Source organism: Pan troglodytes, chromosome 23 (genome assembly GCF_028858775.2).
Source record: "Pan troglodytes isolate AG18354 chromosome 23, NHGRI_mPanTro3-v2.0_pri, whole genome shotgun sequence".
NCBI lineage: Eukaryota > Metazoa > Chordata > Mammalia > Primates > Hominidae > Pan > Pan troglodytes.
The window spans coordinates 52,455,030-52,474,106 of NC_086016.1; the positions used below are offsets into that span (position 1 = coordinate 52,455,030).

Sequence of the window (19,077 nt, forward strand, 5' to 3'; positions counted from 1 at the left end):
CTGTGGTTATTGCATGCCATCATTGTAAGATGTACTCTGATATTACTAATGGTCTTGAGCATTTTTTCCTCTGTGGTTATTGCATGCCATCATTGTAAGATGTATTCTGATATTACTGATGGTCTTGAGCATTTTTTCCCCTGTGGTTATTGCATGCCATCATTGTAAGATGTACTCTGATTTTGAGGTAGGAGGCAGAACTTTATTCTAGACCAGATTAAAGACTGGCTGAAGGCCGGGCACGGTGGCTCACGCCTGTAATCCTAACACTTTGGGAGGCCGAAAAGGCGAGCAGATCAGCAGATCGAGACCATCCTGGCTAACGCGGTGAAACCCCATCTCTACTAAAAATACAGAAAATTAGCCGGGTGTGGTGGCTGGTGCCTGTAGTCTCAGCTACTCGGGAGGCTGAGGCAGGAGAATCACTTGAACCCAGGAGGCGGAGGTTGCAATGAGCTGAGATCGCACCACTGCACTCCAGCCTGGGCGACAGAGGGAGACTCTGTCTCAAAAAAAAAAAAAAAAAAGAAAAGAAAACTGGCTGAAACTGGGAAGAGGCAAAAGCACCGCTCCATGAGACATGCCCACCAGTGCCATCTCTGTTTACCATTGCCATGGCAACACCCACAAGTTACTGCCCCTCCCATGATAACCACCCCAAAGTTAACAACCTTTTTCTAAAACTTTCTGAATAACTTGCACCTTAATTTGTATATAATTAAAAGTAGTTGGCCGGGTATGGTGGCTCACGCCTGTAATCCCAGCACTTTGGGAGGTCGAGGCGGGCAGATCACGAGATCAGGAGATCGAGACCATCCTGGCTAACACAGTGAAACACCGTCTCTACTAAAAATACAGAAATTAGCCAAGCGTGGTGGCGGGCACTTGTAATCCCAGCTACTCGGGAGGCTGAGGTACGAGAATCGCTTGAATCCAGGAGGCAGAGGTTGCAGTGAGCTGAGGTTGCACCATTGCACTCCAGCCTGGGCGACATACTGAGGCTCTGTCTCAAAAAAAAGAAAAGAAAAGAAAAAAAAAACAGAGAGAGAGCCGGGCGCGGTGGCTCACGCCTGTAGTCCCAGCACTTTGGGAGGCCAAGGCGGGCGGATCATGAGGTCAGGAGAGATTGAGACCATCCTGGCTAACACAGTGAAACCCTGTCTCTACTAAAAATACCAAAAAAAAAAAAAAAGGCCGGGCGTGGTGGCAGGCACCCTTATCCCAGCTACTCTGGAGGCTGAGACAGGAGAATGGCGTGAGCCCAGGAGGCGGAGCTTGCAGTGAACCGAGATCACACCACTGCACTCCAGCCTTGGGCAACAGAGCAACACTCCGTCTCAAAAAAAAAAAAAAAAAGAAAAGAAAAGAAAAAAGAAAGAGAGAGAGGAGGCTTAGAGTCAGAGAAGTCAATGTGGTGCTGGGATCTGAGAAAAAGAACCTGGAAGATGGTCAGTTGCTGGCTTTGAAGATGGAGGAAGACACTGAACCAAGGGATGCAGGACAAGCTGGAAAAGGCAAGGACAGAGATTTTCCCTGGAGCTTCCCAGAGGAAGCCAACATGTGGATTTTCGTCCCATAAGACTCATCTCAGATTTGTGAGCTCCAGGACTGTAAGGTAATAAATGCGTGTGGTTGTAAGCCATGACGTGTGTGGGGACCTGTGTCAGCAGCAACCGGAAACTAATGCATGGACGATCTAGTTTATTCTGCCTGATTTCTTGTGCCTCACGTTATGTTTTTGAGGTCATGCATGTTGTTGCATGTACCAGTAGTTCATTCCTTTCGTGAATAGTATTTTATATGATGTTTTCGTGTCCATTTACCATTTGAAGGACATTTGGATTGTTTCCAGTGTTTGCTTATTATGACTCATGCTGCTGTGACATTTGTGTACAAGTCTCGGTGTGGACACACGTTTCCATTTTTTTGGCATAGATATGTAGGAGTGAAAGTATTGGGCTGTATGGTAAGTTTATATTCAAATTTTGGAGAAATTATCAAACTTTTCCGAACAGTTTTACATTTCCACTAGGAATGTATAAAGGTTCCAGTTCTCCACATCCCCCCCAACGCTTAGTATTATTGTTCCAGCCGTTCGAGGGGGTCTGCAGTGGTACTTTCTTGTGGGCGAGTTTGGCATTTCCCTGATGATTAATGGTGTTGAGCATCTTATGTGCTCCTAAGTCATTTGTGTTAGCTTCTTTAAAAAAATGTTTATGCAGCTTTTTTGCCTATTTTTTTTAACTTCTTTTTTTGAGACAGAGTCTCGCTTGTGTCACCTAGACTGGATGCAATGCAATGATGTGATCTCAGCTCACTGCAACCTCCGCCTCCCGGGTTCAAGCAATTCTCCTGCCTCAGCCTTCCGAGTAGCTGGGATTACAGATGCATGCTACCATTCCTGGATAATTTTGTATTTTTAGTAGAGACGGGGTTTCACCATATTGGCCAGGCTGGTCTTGAACTCCTGACCTTGTGATCCACCCGCCTTGGCCTCTCAAAGTGCTGGGATTACAGGCGTGAGCCATTGCATCCGGCCCTATTTTATTTTATTTTATTTATTTTGGAGAGACAGGGTTTTGCCATGTTGCCCAGGCTGGTCTTGAACTCCTGGGCTCAAGCAATCTTCCTACCTCAGCCTCCCAAAGTGCTGGGATTACAGGTGCATGCCACCACACCCAGGTATCTTTTATGTTTCTTAATGGCATCTTTTGAAGATCAAATATTATAATTCTGATGAAATCTAATGTACCATTTTCTTTCATGGATTATGGTTTTGGTGTCATATCTAAGAAATGTCTTAACCTAAGGTCCTAAGTCAAATAATACTTTTTATGTTTCTTCTAGAAGATTTTTTTTTTTTTTTGAGATGGAGTCTTGCTCTGTTGCCCAGACTGGAGTGCAGTGGTGCGATCTTGGCTCACTGCAAGCTCCGCCTCCCGGGTTCACCCCCCCATTCTCCTGCCTCAGCCTCCTGAGTAGCTGGGAGTACAGGCGCCCACCACCACACCTGGCTAATTTTTTGTATTTTTAGTAGAAGCGGGGTTTCACTGTGTTAGCCAGGATGGTCTTGATCTCCTGACCTCGTGATCCGCCTGTCTCAGCCTCCCAAAGTGCTGGGATTACAGGCGTGAGCCACCGCGCCTAGCCTCTTCTAGAAGATTTTTAGCTCTTATATTTAGGTCTGTGATTCACTTTGAATTAATTTTTGTGTATGGTATGAGATAAGGAGATAAGGTTTAAATCCTCTTTTTTTTTTTTTTGAGATGGAGTCTCGCTCTGTCACCAGGCTGAAGTGCAATGGCGTGATCTTGGCTCACTGCAGCCTCCACCTCCTGGGTTTAAGCGATTCTCCTGCCTTAGCCTCCCAAGTAGTGGGGACTACAGGCACGCGCCACCACGCCCAGCTAATTTTTGTATTTTTAGTAGAGACGGGGTTTCACCATGTTGGCCAGGATGGTCTTGATCTCTTGACGTCGTGATCCACCCGCCTCTGCCTCCCGATGGGCTGGGATTACAGGCCTGAGCCACCACACCCAGTCCTAAATTCTTTTTTTATGTAGATAATCAGTTTTTCCAATACCATTTGTTGAAAATATATTGTTTTCCCATAAAATTGACTTAGGAGCGAGGTGTGGTGGTTCAGCTACTTGGGAGGCTGAAGCAGGAGGATCACCTAAGCCCAGGAGGTGGAGACTGTAGTGAGCTGTGATCGCACCAGTGCACTCCAGCCTGGGTAACAGAGTGAGACCTCATCTCTAAATAAATAAATAAATAAACTTAGCACTTCCGTTAAAAAAATCAATCGATGATAATTGTGAGGGGTTTTTTTAATTCTCTATTCTGTTCCCTTGATCTATATGCTTTTCCTTATACTAATTCTGTCCTGTCTTCATTATTCTAGCTTTGTAGTAAGTTTTGAGATCACGTAGTGTAAGTCCTCCAGCTTTGTTCTTTTTCTTTTTTTTTTTTTGAGACGGAGTCTCGCTGTGTCGCCGAGGCTAGAGTGCAGTGGCACAATCTTGGCTCACTGCAAGCTCCGCCTCCCGGGTTCACGCCATTCTCCTGCCTCAGCCTCCCGAGTACCTGGGACTACAGGCGCCTGCCACCACGCCGGGCTAATTTTTTGTTTTTAGTAGAAACAGGTTTCACCGTGTTAGCCAGGATGGTCTCGATCTCCTGACCTCGTGATCCGCCCACCTCGGCCTCCCAAAGTGCTGGGATTACAGTCATGAGCCACCACGCCTGGCCCCAGCTTTGCTCTTTTTCAAAATTGTTTTGACTATTTTGTGTAGGGTCCAGCCCTACAGGGCCTGTTGGTTTTTCTTTTTGTGTGTGGAGACGAGAGATCGTAGAAATAAAGACGCAAGACAAAGAGATAGAAGAAAAGACAGCTGGGCCTTGGGGACCACTACCACCAAGACATGGAGACCGGTAGTGGCCCTGAATGCCTGGCAGCACCGTTATTTATTGTTTACAAGGCAAGAGGGCAGGGTAAGGAGTGTGGGTCGTTTCCAGTGATAGGTAAGGTCACGCGAGTCACGTGTCCATGGGCCAGGGGGCCCTTCCCTATTTGGTAGCCAAGGTGGAGAGAGAGAGAGGACAGGTTACGTCATTATTTCTTTTATGTATTTCTTGGAGAGATCAAATCCTTTAATACTTTCACTAACTTTGCTACTGCTATCTAGAAGGCGGAGCCAGGTGTACAGGGCGGAACATGAAAGTGGACCAGGAGCGTGACCGCTGAAGCACAGCATCACGGAGACGTTTAGGCCTCCGGATGGCTGCGGGCGGGCCTGACCGATGTCAGGCCTTCCACAAGAGGTGGTGGAGCAGAGTCTTCTCTAACTCCCTTTCCTGGTCTGCTAAGTAACAGGTGCCTTCCCAGGCACTGGTGCTACCGCTAGACCAAGGTCCGCTAAGTAACGGGTGACTTCCCAGGCTCTGGCGTTACCGCTAGACCAAGGAGTCCTCTAGAGGCCCTGTCCGGGCGTGACAGAGGCTCACCCTCTTGTCTTCTGGTCACTTCTCACCGTGTCCCTTCAGCTCCTATCTCTGTATGGCCTGGTTTTTCCTAGGTTATACTTGTAGAACAAAGATTATTATAATATTGGATTAAAGAGTAATGCTATAAGCTAATAATTAGTAATATTCATATATAATCATATATATAATCTATTTCTAGTATAGCTTCTTGTCGTATATGTTTCCTTTATTATACTGGAACAGCTTGTTTCTTTGGTCTCTTGCCTTGGCACCTGGGTGGCTTGCCGCCCACAATTTTGATCATTTGCATATCTATACAGATTTCAGTATTAGCTTGTCAATTTCCACCACCAACAAAAACACCTGCTGAAGCCAGGTGCGGTGGCTCACGCCTATAATCCTAGCACTTTGGGAGGCCAAGGTGGGTGGCTCACTTGAGCTCAGGAGTTCAAGACCAGCCTGGCAAACATGGTGAAATTCTGTCTCTACTAAAAATGCAAAAAATCAGCTGGGTGTGGTGTTGCGTGCCTGTAGTCCCAGCTACTTAGGAGACTGAGGCAGGAGAATCGCTTGAACCCAGGAGGCAAGATCGCACCAACTGCACTCCAGCCTGGGCAACAGAGTGAGACTCTGTGTCAAAAAACAAACAAACAAACAAAAAACACCTGCTGAGATTTTGCCGGAGATTACATTGGATCCACAGATCAATTTGGGGGAGAATTGCTATCTTAACAATGTTGAGTTGTTTTTATTTTTGAGACAGGGTCTCGCTCTGTTGCCCAGGCTGGAGTGCAGTGGCGCGATCTCGGCTCACCACAACCTCCGCCTCCCAGGTTCAAGCGATTCTCCTGCATCAGCCTCCCGAGTAGCTGGGACTACAGGTGCCCGCCACAACACCCGGCTAATTTTTTTTTTTTTTTGTATTTTTAGTAGAGATGGGTTTTCACCGTGTTAGCCAGGGTGGTTTTGATCTCCTCACCTGGTGATCCACCTGCCTTGGCCTCCCAAAGTGCTGGGATTACAGGTGTGAGCCACCGCGCCCAGCCATAATTTTTGTATTTTTAGTAGTGACGGGGTTTCACCATATTGGCCAGACTGGTCTCGAACTGACCTTGTGATCTGCCCGCCTCGGCCTCCCAAAGTGCTGGGATTACAGGTGACAGCCACCGCATCTGGCCCTTGTTTTTTGTTTTGTTTTGTTTTGTTTTGTTTTTGAGACGAAGTCTCACTCTGTCGCCAGGCTGGAGTGCAGTGGTCCAATCTCGGCACACTGCAACTTCCACCTCCTGGGTTCAGGTGATTCTCCTGCCTCAGCCTCCCAAGTAGGTGAGACTACAGGTGCGCACCACCACACCCAACTAATTTTTTTTTTTTTGAGATGGAGTCTCGCTCTGTCACCCAGGCTTGAGAGCAGTGGCGCAATCTTGGCTCACTGCAAACTCCACCTCCTGAGTTCACGCCGTTCTCCTGCCTCAGCCTCCCCAGTATCTGGGACTACAGGCACCTGCCACCACGCCCGACTAATTTTTTTGTATTTTTAGTAGAGATGAGGTTTCACCATGTGGGCCGGGCTGGTCTCGAGCTCCTGACCTCGTGATCCACCTGCCTTGGCCTCCCAAAGTGCTGAGATTACAGGCGTGAGCCACTGCACCCAGCCACAATGTTGAATGTTTTTTTTCTTTTTGAGACAGAGTCTTGCTCTATCGTCCAGGCTGGAGTGCAGTGACACAATCTTGGTTCACTGCAAGCTCTGCCTCCTGGGTTCACGCCATTCTCCCAACTCAGCCTCCTGAGTAGCTGGGATTACAGGCGCCTGCCACCATGCCCGGCTAATTTTGTTTTTGTATTTTTAGTAGAGACGCGGTTTCACCCTGTTAGCCAGGATGGTCTCGATCTCCTGACCTCATGATCCACCCACCTCGGCTTCCCAAAGTGCTGGGATTACAGGTGTGAGTCACCGCGTCCAGCCTGAATTTTTAAACCAATTTTAACCAAAAATATGACATGTCTGTCAACTTATTTAGGTCTTCTCCAACTTTTCTCAGCAGGGTCATTATTTTATTTTATTTTTTTTCGAGATGGAGTTTCGCTCTTGTTGCCCAGGCTGGAGTGCGATGGCGCGATCTCAGCTCACTGCACCCTCCACTCGCGGGTTCAAGTGATTCTCCTGCCTCAGCCTCCCGAGTAGCTGGGACTACAGTCGTGCATCACCATGCCCAGCTAATTTTTGTGTTTTTAGTAGAGAAAAAATTTTTTTTTAGAGACTGGGTCTCACCGTATTGTCCTGGCTGGTCTCAAACTCCTGGCCTCAAGTGATCCTCTTGCCTCAGCCTCCCAAATTGCTGGGATTATAGGTGTAAGCCACCACACCTGGCCTGTTCCTTCTTTATTTTAATTAATTAATTTAGAGACAGGGTCTTGCTCTGTCACTCAGGTTGCAGTACAGTGGCGTGGTCACAGTTCACTGCAGCCCTGACCTCCAGGGCTCAGGCAATCTTCCCACCTCAGCCTCCAGAGTAGCTGGGACTACAGGCGTGCACCACCATGCCCAGCTAATTTTAAAAATTTTTGTAGAGACAGGCTCTCGCTGTGTTGCCCAGGCTAGACTGTCCTTTCTTGAACACAAACTTAACTTCATTACTTTATAATTAATCCCCTCTTGTTGATAATATTTTTATATCACACTTTCCCTGTTGAAATCATTGTGTGGTTTCTGTCCCTTTATTGAACCATAACTAGTGATACAATTTTGAAGGAGGAAAAACCAAGCAGGGAAGGTGGTGATGAAGAGTGTGTGTGTGTGTGTGTGTGTGGTGTGTCTGTGTGTACAGTGTGTGTGTGCGATGTGTGATGTGTGTGGGGTGTGTGCGTGTGTGCTGTGTGGGTATAGTGTGTGTGGGGTATGTGTGTGGTGTATTGGTGTGTGTGTGTGTGCTGTGTGTGGTGTGTGTGCAGTGTGTGTGGTACATGTGTGGTGTGTGGTATGTGGGTGTGTGTGCGTGCGCCTGCATGTGTGTGTGGTGTGTCTGCGATGTGTGGTGTGTGGATGTGTGTGCGCTGTGTGGGGTGTGTGTGTGTGTAGTGTGTGTGCGATGTGTGGTGTGTGTGTGCGGTACGTGTGTGGTGTGTGTGGTATGTAGTGTGTGTAGTGTTTGTGTGCGATGTGTGGTGTGTGTGGGGTGTGTGTGTGTATAGTGTGTGCGATGTGTGGTGTGTGTGGGGTGTGTCTGTGTAGTGTGTGTGCGATGTGTGGTGTGTTGGGGGTGTGTGTGCTGTGTGCGGTATGTGTGCTGTGTGGGTATAGTGTGTGTGGGGTATGTGTGTGGTGTGTCTGTGTGTGTGCCATATGTGGTGTGGTGTGTGTGCGGTGTGGTATATGTGTACTGTGTGGTGTGTGTGGTATGTAGTGTGTGTGGTATGTGGAGTGTGCACGATGTGTATGGTGTGTGTGTGGGTGTGTGTGTGCTGTGTGGGGCATGTGTGCTATCTGAGTACAGTGTGTGTGGGGGGTGTGTGTGGTGTGTTGGTGTGTCTGTGTGTGGTGTATGTGTGGTGTGTGTGGTGTGTGGGGTGTGTGCATGTGTGTGTGATTGTGTGGTGTGTGTGTGATGTGTGTGGTGTGTGGGTGTGTGTGCTGTGTAGGGTGTGTATGTTGTGTGGGTATAGTGTGTGTGGGGTATGTGTGGTGTGTTTGTGTATGTGTGGTGTGATGTGTGTGGTGTGTGTGATGTGTAGTGTGTGTGGTGTGTGGTATGTGGTGTGTGTGCATGTGCGTGCATGTGTATGTAGTGTGTGTGGTATGTGTGTGCGATGTGTGAGGTGTGTGTGTGTGCTGTGTGGGTATAGTGTGTGTCGGGGGTGTGTGTGGTGTGTTGGTGTGTGTGTCTGTGGTGTGTCTGTGTCTATGTGTGGTGCGTGTGAAGTGTGTGTGGTGTGTGTGGTGTGTAGTGTGTGTGGTGTGTGTGTGGTGTGTGGTGTGGTGTGTGTGGTATATGTAGTGTGTGTGGTATATGGTGTGTGGTGTGTGTATGGTATATAGTGTCTGTGGTATGTGGTGTGTGTGGTGTGTGTGTAGGGTGTGTGGTGTGTGTAGAGTGTGTGGTGTGTGGTATGTAGTGTGTGTTATGTGGTGTGTGGTATGTAGTGTATGTGGTATGTGGTGTGTGTAGTGTGTGTGTGCAGTGTGTGGTGTGTGTGTAGGGTGTGTGGTGTGTGTGGTATGTAGTGTGTGTGTTTGGTGTGGTGTGTGGTGTGTGTTTGTGGTGTGTGGTGTGTGTGGTATGTAGTATGGTATATGGTGTGTGGTGTCTGTGGTATGTAGTGTGTGTGGTATGTGGTGTGTGTGTGGTATGTGGTGTGTGTGGTGTGTGTAGTGTGTGTATGTGGTATGTGTGGTAGGTAGTGTGTGTGGTATGTGGTGTGTGTGGTGTGTATGTACGGTGTCTGGTGTGTGTGTGTAGGGTGTGTGGTGTGTGTGTGGTGTGTGATGTGTGTGCGTGGTATGTAGTGTGTGTGTTATGTGGGGTGTGTGTGGTGTGTGTGGTACGTAGTGTGTGTGGTATGTGGTGTGTGTGGTATGTGGTGTGTGTGGGTGTGTACGGTGTGTGGTGTGTGTAGGGTGTGGTGGGTGTGTAGTGTGTGTGGTGTGTGTGTGGTATGTAGTATGTGTGGTATGTGCTGTGTGGTGTGTGTGTGGTGTGTGTGTGGTATGTAGTGTGTTATGTGGTGTGTATGTGGTATGTGGTGTGTGGTGTGTGTGGTATGTAGTGTGTGGTATGTAGTGTGTGTTATGTAGTGTGTGTGGTTTGTGGTGTGTGTGTGGTATGTGGTATGTGTGGTGTGCGTGTGGTATGTAGTGTGTGTGGTATGTGGTGTGTGTGTAGGGTGTGTGGTGTGTTTACGGTGTGTGTTGTGTGTGTTGTGTGATTGTGTGGTGTGTGTAGGGTGTGTGTTGTGTGTGGTATGTGGTGTGTGTTGTGGGTGTGGTGTGTGTGTGGTGTGTGTGGTATGTAGTGTGTGGTATGTGGTGTGTGTGGCGTGCGTGTGGTATGTAGTGTGTGTGTGGTATGTGGTGTGTGTGTAGGGTGTATGGTGTGTGTTTACGGTGTGTGTTGTGTGTGGTGTGTGATTGGTGTGTGTAGTGTGTGGTGTGTATAGGGTGTGTGTTGTGTGTGTGGTGTGTGTGGTGTGTGGTGTGTGGTGTGTGTGTGTTGTGTGTGTGTTGTGTGTGGTATGTAGTGTGTGTGGTGTGTGGTGTGTGTGGTATGGTGTGTGTGGTATGTAGTGTGTGTTATGTGGTGTGTGTGTAGGGTGTGTGGTGTATGTTTAGAGTGTGTGTTGTGTGTGGTGTGATTGGTGTGTAGTGTGTGGTGTGTGTAGGGTGTGTGTTGTGTGTGTGGTATGTAGTATGTGGTGTGTGGTGTGGGTGTGGTGTGGTGTGTGGTGTGTGTGTGGTATGGTGTGTGTGGTATGTAGTGTGTGTGTGGTGTGTGTGGTATGTAGTGTGTGTGGTGTGTGGTGTGTGTGGTGTGTGTGGTATGTAGTGTGTGTGGTGTGTGGTGTGTGTGGTGTGTGTGGGGTGTGTGGTGTGTGTGTTATGTAGTGTGTGTGTGTTGTGTGGTGTGTGTGGTATGTAGTGTGTGGTATGTGGTGTGTGTGTGGTATGTAGTGTGTGTGTAGGGTGTGTGGTGTGTTTAAAGTGTGTGTGGTGTGTGATGTGTGTGTGGTGTGTGTGGTATGTAGTATGTGTGGTATGTGGTGTGTGTACAGTGTGTGGTGTGTGTACGGTGTGTGGTGTGTGTAGGGCGTGTGGTGTGTGTGTAGGGTGTGTATGTGGTGTGTGTGTGGTATGGAGTGTGTGGTATGTGGTGTGTACGGTATGTGGTGTGTGTGGTGTGTGTGTAGGGTGTGTGTGGTGTGTGTAGGATCTGGTGTGTGTGGTGTGTGTGGTATGTGGTGTGTGTGTGGTATGTGGTGTGTGTCTCGGGTGTGTGTGGTGTGTGTAGGGTGTGGTGTGTGTGTGGTGTGTGGGGGGGGTATGTGGTGTGTGTGTCGCGTGTGTGTGGTGTGTGTGTGGTATGTAGTGTGTGTGGTATGTGGTGTGTGGTGTGTGTGTGTGGTGTGTGTGGTGTGTGCGTATGATTGTGAGTTGAAACAGTGACCAGGGAAACCCCCACAGGGAAGGGCACAGTGCAGTCAAGGTCCCAGAGGCCACTCCTAAGCACAGCAATGACCAAGGAAGGCCCTGCGGGGATGCAGGGACAGCAGCAGCCAACGGCGGGAGGTCATCGGGATGGGAGCCATGAGCAAGGGGAGTAGGAGAGGTGAGCTCAGGTCATGTAGGGCCCTGTGGGCAACAGCAGGGACTTTGTCGTTCAGTCTGTGAGGCAAGAGCTCCTAGGGGTAGGGAAGATGTGATGTGACCTATTTCATTTCATTTCATTAAACGAAATAAATGACTCGCTCTGTCGCCCAGGCTGGAGTGCAGTGACGTGATCTTGGCTCGCTGCAACCTTCACCTCCCGGGTTCAAGTGATTCTCCTGCCTCAGCCTCCCGAGTAGCTGGGACTGCAGGCGCCCGCCACCGCGCCCGGTTAATTTTTTATATGTTTAGTAGAGACCGGGTTTCACCATGTTGGCCAGGCTGGTCTCGATCTCCTGACTTCAAATGATCCACCCGCCTCGGCTTCCCAAAGTGCTGGGATTACAGGTGTGAGCCACCGCGCCTGCCCCTTTATTTTTTTGAGACATGGTCTTGTTCTGTTACCCGGGCTGGAATGAAGTGGCAACATCATAGCTCATTGAAGCGTCAACTACCTGGGCTCAGGCAATCCTCCCGCCTCAGTCGGCCAAGTAGCTGGGACCACAGGCTCATCACCACACCTGGCTAGTTTTTTAATTTTTTGTAGAGACAGGGGCCCCACTTGTTGCCGAGGCTGTTCTCAAACTCCTGGGCTCCAGCGATCCTCCTGCCTAGGCCTCCTGAAGTGCTGGGATTACAGGTGTGAGCCACCATGCCCAGGCAATCGGATCTGTTTTAACTGGACCCCTCTGGGTGCTTTGCTGATTACAGCAAGCTGACCTACAGCAAGTACTCCAGGATAGAAGCAGGGGGCCCCCGTAGGTCTCAGGAGTCAGGAGAGAGAAACTGGTTTTGAACCAGAATGTTGGTAGTGGAGCTACCACATGTTGCAGTGGAGGGAACACACTTGCTGATGAATCCAGTATGGGTGAGAGAGGAGGAGAGGGCTGGCCGGGCGCGGGGTCTCACGCCTGTAATCCCAGCACTCTGGGAGGCCGAGGCGGGCGGATCACGAGGTCAGGAGATCAAGACCATCCTGGCTAACACAGTGAAACCCCGTCTCTACTAAAAATACAAAAATTAGCCGGGCGTGGTGGCGGGCGCCTGTAGTCCCAGCTACTCGGGAGGCTGAGGCAGGAGAATGGCGTGAACCCAGGAGGCGGAGCTTGCAGTGAGCCGAGATCGCGCCACTGCACTCCAGCCTGGGCGACAGAGCGAGACTCCGTCTCAAAAAAAAAAAAAAAAAAAAAAAAAAAGAGGAGGAGAGGGGCTCCTGCTCACCCCAGGTGCACTGGCTGAGCACAGGAGGGGTATCAAGATCAGGCGGAGTTGCACGTGCTCACGGCAGCAGGAGCATCTCCTGCATCTGGTGCCCCTGGCCCCAGTCCCCGTTCCGTAGCTCAACTCAGCAGCACCTCCCGCTCCTGCAAAGGAGACCATGGCGAGGGCAGGAGAAGGGCATAGCCTGCTGAACGCAGGGTGTCTCTTCTCTAGGTTGTGAGGCTGAGGCTTTTTCACCCCCACTTCCTGGAAGTTCCCTCAACGGAACCTGCCAGAAATCTGCCCCTTAGCATGCTAGGGGAAAAGCTTTTGCTGGGGAAAGGCTCGCCAGAGGCATCTGCTATAAAACCGGCGAGGAGGGTGCTGCTGACCAGGGCAGGGGACAGGCGTCGGGGAAGCCCGGGGCCGCCAGCCGCAGGGCCAAGCCCTTTTCTCCTGCAACGTCTCTGGCGCCCTCTACCGACAAAGCCTAACAGCGCCAGCTGGCGAAGGAGAAATAACGAATATTTGAGCCGCCCAGATACGCTTTCGCAGAGAGCATCGGTGAATCCTGGGCAATACACTGACAACTGGAAAAAACGTTTAGAGATCCCTTAAGTGCTCCATGTTTTCCCAACATTTACCCACGGCTCGCTCTAACATCTGAAATAATAGTAATCATTTTTGAAATTATTTTGATGGAATTAAACAATTCCAGCACTTGTTAAATAGGCACACACTTAATTTGCAAAACGCCGTGCAAGAACCCGTAGCGCACCTGGAGAAAACTGTCTGGAGGCGGCTCAGGCACTCCGGGTCCAGGCAGGACGCGGGACGGGGAGGGGCCAGGCCTGGCGCCCGGGGCTGAGCCCGCTCCTGCTGCTCGGGGCGTCCACGCCCCGCGGCCTCTGGGAGGGGCCTGTGGCAGGAGGGAGGCCCGGGAGAACAGGCCCTTTCCTGGGCCACGGGGGAAACCCCTGCCCCAGGTGTGTGTCTCTCAAATGCTGCGTCGGGCCACGCGAGGATTGTTTTGTGGCTACAACAAAATTAACTATGCTTGCACAAAACTTTAGCCAATACCTCAAAGGGAAACGTAAAAGGGGAAAGACGCACTCTTACCCCACCCACTCCAAGGCGGCAGTCAGCACACCCAAGCCCTCGTGCTCCCACGCGGGCTTCACCGAGTGCCCCACTCCAGGGGGCCCGGAGAGCGGGCCCAGGTCCCGGCCCCGCCCACCCGCGCGGCCCCGCCCCCGGCCGCGAGCGTGCGCGCCCCAAGCGGAGACCCCGCCCCCGGAGCGCGTGCCCGTGCGCCGCCGCCGCCATTTTGGAGCAATCTGAGTGCCGCCCGCGGCCCCGAGTCGGTCTCGAGCCGCCGGCCGGCCGTGCCGGTGTCCGTAGGCGCTGCGCCCTGGGCCGGGCCCATGTGTGTGCGGCCCGCCCGAGGCCGCCCGGGCTTTGCCTCCACCAGCGCCCTGGCCTCCGCTCGGGCCTCCACACGGGCCTCCGAAGAGCTGCCGCGACGCCCGGCCCCCAGGGCAGGTGAGTGCGGCCGCCCGCCGCTCAGACCCGGCCCCCTGTCTGCCAGTGCCCCCCAAGTCACTTCTCCCCGAGTCAGTCAGTGCCCCCTCCAGATAGTTATCCCCCAGTCAGTCAGTTCCCCCTCCAGTCAGTTCCCCCCAGTCGGTGCCCCCCGAGTCAGTGCCCCCCCAAGTCAGTCAGTGCCCCCTCCAGTCAGTTCCCCCCCAGTTAGTGCACCCTCTAGTCAGTTCCCCCAGTCAGTGCCCCCTCTAGTCAGTTCCCCCAGTCAGTGCCCCCTCCAGTCAGTTCCCCCCAGTCAGTACACCCTCTAGTCAGTTCCCCCAGTCAGTGCCCCCCCAGTTTCCCCCAGTCAGTGCCTCCTCCAGTCAGTGCCCCCTCCAGTCAGTTTCCCCCAGTCAGTGCCTCCTCCAGTTTCCCCCCAGTCAGTGCCCCCCAGTCAGTGCCCCCTCCTGTCAGTTTCCCCCCAGTCAGTGCCCCCTCCAGTCAATTCCCCCCAGTCAGTGCCCCCTCCAGTCAGTTTCCCCCAGTCAGTGCCCCCTCCAGTCAGTGTCCCCCCAGTCAGTGCCCCCCAGTCAGTGTCCCTTCCAGTCAGTTTCCCCCCAGTCAGTGCCCCCTCCAGTCAGTGTCCCCCCAGTCAGTGCCCCCCAGTCAGTGCCCCTTCCAGTCAGTTTCCCCCCAGTCAGTGCCCCCTCCAGTCAGTTTCCCCCAGTCAGTGCCCCCCAGTCAGTTTCCCCCCAGTCAGTTTCCCCCCAGTCAGTGCCCCCTCCAGTCAGTTTCCCCCCAGTCAGTGCCCCCTCCAGTCAATTCCCCCCAGTCAGTGCCCCCCAGTGCCCCCTCCAGTCAGTTTCCCCCCAGTCAGTGCCCCCTCCAGTCAGTTCCCCCCAGTCAGTGCCCCCTCCAGTCCGTTTCCCCCCAGTCAGTTTCCCCCCCAGTCAGTGCCCCCTCCAGTCAGTGCCCCCCAGTCAGTGCCCCCTCCAGTCAGTGCCCCCCAGTCAGTGCCCCCTCCAGTCAGTTTCCCCCCAGTCAGTGCCCCCTCCAGTCAGTTCCCCCCAGTCAGTCGGTGCCCCTCCAGTCAGTGCCCCCCCCAAGTCAGTCAGTGCCCTCTCCAGTCAGTTCCCCCCAGTCGGTGCCCCTCCAGTCAGTGCCCCCCCAAGTCAGTCAGTGCCCCCTCCAGTCAGTTCCCCCCAGTCAGTGCATCCTCTAGTCAGTTCCCCCCAGTCAGTGAACCCTCCAGTCAGTGACCCACCCAGTAAGTGCCCCCTCCAGTCAGTTGCCCCCCAGTCAGTGCCCCCTCCAGTTAGTTCCCCCAGTCAGTGCCCCCTCCAGTCAGTTTCCCCCCAGTCAGTTCCCCCCCAGTTAAGTGTCCCCTCCAGTCAGTTTCCCCCCAGTCAGTGCCCCCTCCAGTCAGTTCCCCCCCAGTCAGTGCACCCTCTAGTCAGTTCCTCCAGTCAGTTCTCCCCAGTCAGTCGGTGCCCCCCCCAGTCAGTGCCCCCACCAAGTCGGTCAGTGCCCCCTCCAGTCAGTTCCCCCAGTCAGTGCATTCTCTAGTCAGTTCCCCCCAGTCAGTTTCCCCTCCAGTCAGTTCCCCCCGTCAGTGCCCCCCTAGTCAGTGCCCCCTCCAGTCAGTTCCCCCCCCCGGTCAGTTCCCCCCCAGTCAGTGCACCCTCTAGTCAGTTCCCCTAGTCAGTGCTCCCTCCAGTCAGTTTCCCCCCAGTCAGTGCCCCCCCAGTCAGTGCCCCCTCCAGTCAGTTCCCCCCAATCAGTCGGTGCCCCTCCAGTCAGTGCCCCCCCAAGTCAGTCAGTGCCCCCTCCAGTCAGTTCCCCCCAGTCAGTGAACCCTCCAGTCAGTTACCTACCCAGTCAGTGCCCCCTCCAGTCAGTTTCCCCCCAGTCAGTTTCCCCCAGTCAGTGCCCCCCAGTCAGTGCCCCCTCCAGTCAGTTTCCCCCGTCAGTGCCCCCTCCAGTCAGTTTCCCCCAGTCAGTGCCCCCCCAGTCAGTGCCCCCTCCAGTCAGTTCCCCCAGTCAGTGCCCCCTCCAGTCAGTTTTCCCCCAGTCAGTTCCCCCCCAGTTAAGTGCCCTCTCCAGTCAGTTTCCCCCTAGTCAGTGCCCCCCCAGTCAGTGCCCCCTCCAGTTTCCCCCCAGTCAGTGCACCCTCTAGTCAGTTCCTCCAGTCAGTGCCCCCCAAATCAGTGCCCACTCCAGTTCCCCTCCAGTAAGTGCCCCCCAAGTCAGTTTCCTCCCAAGTCAGTGCCCCCCCAGTCAGTGCCCTCCTTCTGTTCCCCCACCCTACACCAGTCAGTGCTTCCTGCACCAGTCAGTGTACCCTGCTAGCCAGTCATTGCACCTCACCCATCAGTCCCCACCCCACCCATCAGTGCCCCCCACCGTCAGTCAGTGCCCCTTGCAAGTCATGCTCCTCCTGTCGGTCAGTGCCTCCGCATCTGTCAGTCCTCGCACTGGTCAGTGCCTCCACTGTTGGTCAGTGCTCCCCCACCGTCAGTCCACTCTGCTCCCCATCAGTGTCCCCCAGTCAGAGTCCCGCATCCCTGTCCCCCGTCAGCCAGTGCCCCCCCAGTCAATTATTTTCTTTCTGTCATGTCCCCACTTCCCATCAGTGCCTGCACTCCCACCCGTACCCGTCAGTCACTGACCGCATAATCCCTCCCCTGCCAGTGCCCTTCCTTGTCAGTCCAAGCGCTCTGTGACCCCTTCTGTCAGCAATGTCCCCACCTGTCATTGATCTTCTGTCAGTGCCCCCCATCAGTGCCAGTGCCTCTGTCAGTGAGCCCCACTGTCAGTAAGTTTCCCTCATAAGTGTCTCCCTCATCCTGCCTGTTGTGGCCCTTCCCCTCTTTGCTATTGGCCTCTGTGTTAGTGCCTGTCAGATCCTCCCCATCAGTTCTCCCCTGTTGTCAGTTCCTGTCCCCTTTCATGCTACCTCCTTCATCCCTTATCTGTTAGGGACCCATTAGTACCCTGCCCTGCTGTTAGTGACCCCACCTGTCAGTGTCTCCCCACTGCTTCTCTCCTGCCTGTCAGTGGGAGAACTTTCAGTGCCCGCTGTCATCACCCTTCTTGTCCAATCACTGATTCCCCTTTCCATTATTTCCTAACCCTTTCCAACACTACTCGTCTTTTCCTGTCGCGCTCCCCATCACGGCTTGAGATATCACCAGTCATCTAACCTCACCTTACCCCGCACTGCCCTATTGCTTCCATCCCCGTCATCTCTTCCCTCAGCCTGTCACCTTCCCCCATGCACCGTACTGTCCCCCGACCTGCCACTCTGTGTACTTGCAGCTTCCCTACCTGCTTTGTCCACTCTCTTGTTACTGACTCCTCCCAATTTGCTGCTCATTCCCTGACCTGTCAGCACCAGCTCCCCCAAGTCTGTCACTTCCATTTAGTCCCTGCCTTTCACTGCAGCCCCCTCTTTGTCACTGTACCCACTGATTTTGTTCTAGACCCTTCTCCTGTGTCTTGTTCTTTCATCCACCCTTCCCTCATGGCCTCTCTCTGCCCTGCTCTTGGCTTCTCCTTGCCCCTGCAGTTGCCGACACTGTTCACTGTTCACTGAAAGAGGCTCTTCACCTCTTTTTGATGTCCCTTTTTCTGGTTTATCTTCCCTTTGTTTTTATTTTTTACTTTAAAATGTTGTGGGTACACAATAGGTGTATATATCTCTCCCCTTTGACTTTTCTAACTCACTTCAGTTAATCTTTGGAATGTGAGAGGCAGCTAGCTTTGAGACAAATTGGGGGACAGAGTCTCCCATGCTGAGAGGACAGCACATGCAAAGGCCCTGAAGTGGGAAATTTTGGGTGTGATATCCTCCAGGAACCTAGATAAGACTGATGTGCTTATGGTAAGGGAGAGAGAGGCAGGAGCCTGGGCTGGAAGGTTGCTTTTCTCATTAAGCCGTTCCTTGCAGGTGTTAGTAGGGAGTTGGACCTTGAGTCTGAGTTGTAGGAGAAACCTGGCCTGGAGATTGAGTTGGAGAGTGCCATGATCATATGGACATTGGCACGTGGACAGCAGGTGGGGGTGAGATGAAGTGTTGGGAGCTGGGTGTAGTGATTGTAATGGTTTAGAACTTGGTGGTGGATTTAGGGAGATATTTTGGAGGTAGAGCTGTTGGGACTTGTTGGTAGATGAGAAGAGAGGTGTGAGAGAATGAATGGACTCAGGGTAATTTCTGGGCTGCTTTTATCCTCCCAGCCCCATCAACCCTTCTAGGCTTTCTGATGGAACAAATGGGTGGATAGTAGCACTGTTTATTGAAATAGGGAAGCTGAATTAGGGTGGTGTCAGGGCTGGGGGTGTTACTACAGTTTGGAAGTAGAAAGCAAGGCTTTCTCTTGGCTGAAAGTAGCGGAAGTCTGAGAAGTCCAAGGGTCACTAGGGAGAAAGTATCTTATAGGAGGATCTGGAACCCAGAGGAGAGGTCAAGCTGCAGGTATACAACTGTCATCATGGGGATAAGGTTTAAAGCCTTGGGAATGGCTACTTATTTAAAAGCACATGGGCTGGGTGCGGTGGTTCACGCCTGTAATCCCAGCACTTTGGGAGGCTGAGGTGGGAGCATCACTTAAGGCCAGAGCAGCCTGGGGAACATGACAAAACCCTATCTCTACAAAAACAAAAAGCAGGGCCGGGCGCAGTGGCTCACGCCTGTAATCCCAGCACTTTGGGATGCTGAGGCGGGCGGATCACCTGAGGTCAGGAGTTCGAGACCAGCTTGGCCAACATAGTGAAACTCCATCTCTACTGAAAATACAAAAAAAAACTAGCCAGGCATGGTGGTGGGCGCCTGTAATCCCAACTACTCAGGAGGTTGGGGCAGGAGAGTCGCTTGAACCTGGGAGGTCGAGGTTGCAGTGAGCCAAGATTGCGCCATTGCACTCTAGCCTGGGCGACAAGAGTGAGACTTCCTCTCAAAAAAAAAAAAAAAAAAAAGTTGGGCATGGTGGTGTGCGCCTATAGTCCCA

At 52.4% G+C, this 19,077-nt stretch overlaps 1 protein-coding gene across 46 annotated transcripts in view; it reads left to right on the forward strand.

Annotated features, from left to right (window-relative positions):
* The first annotated feature begins 1,223 nt into the window (after positions 1–1,223).
* The window catches only part of PPP6R2 (protein phosphatase 6 regulatory subunit 2), a 113,734-nt gene continuing 95,880 nt past the window's right edge, over positions 1,224–19,077 (forward strand). For 22 of the 46 annotated variants that reach the window (XM_016938777.4, XM_054675373.2, XM_063807525.1 and 19 more), the window contains exon 1: positions 13,843–14,089. The gene's annotated coding sequence lies outside the window, so the exon portion shown is untranslated. Of the gene's footprint in view, positions 1,616–13,808; positions 14,090–19,077 lie in introns of those variants that run through there. The other 24 variants (XM_016938782.3, XM_054675374.2, XM_054675370.2 and 21 more) reach the window with 7 other exon arrangements.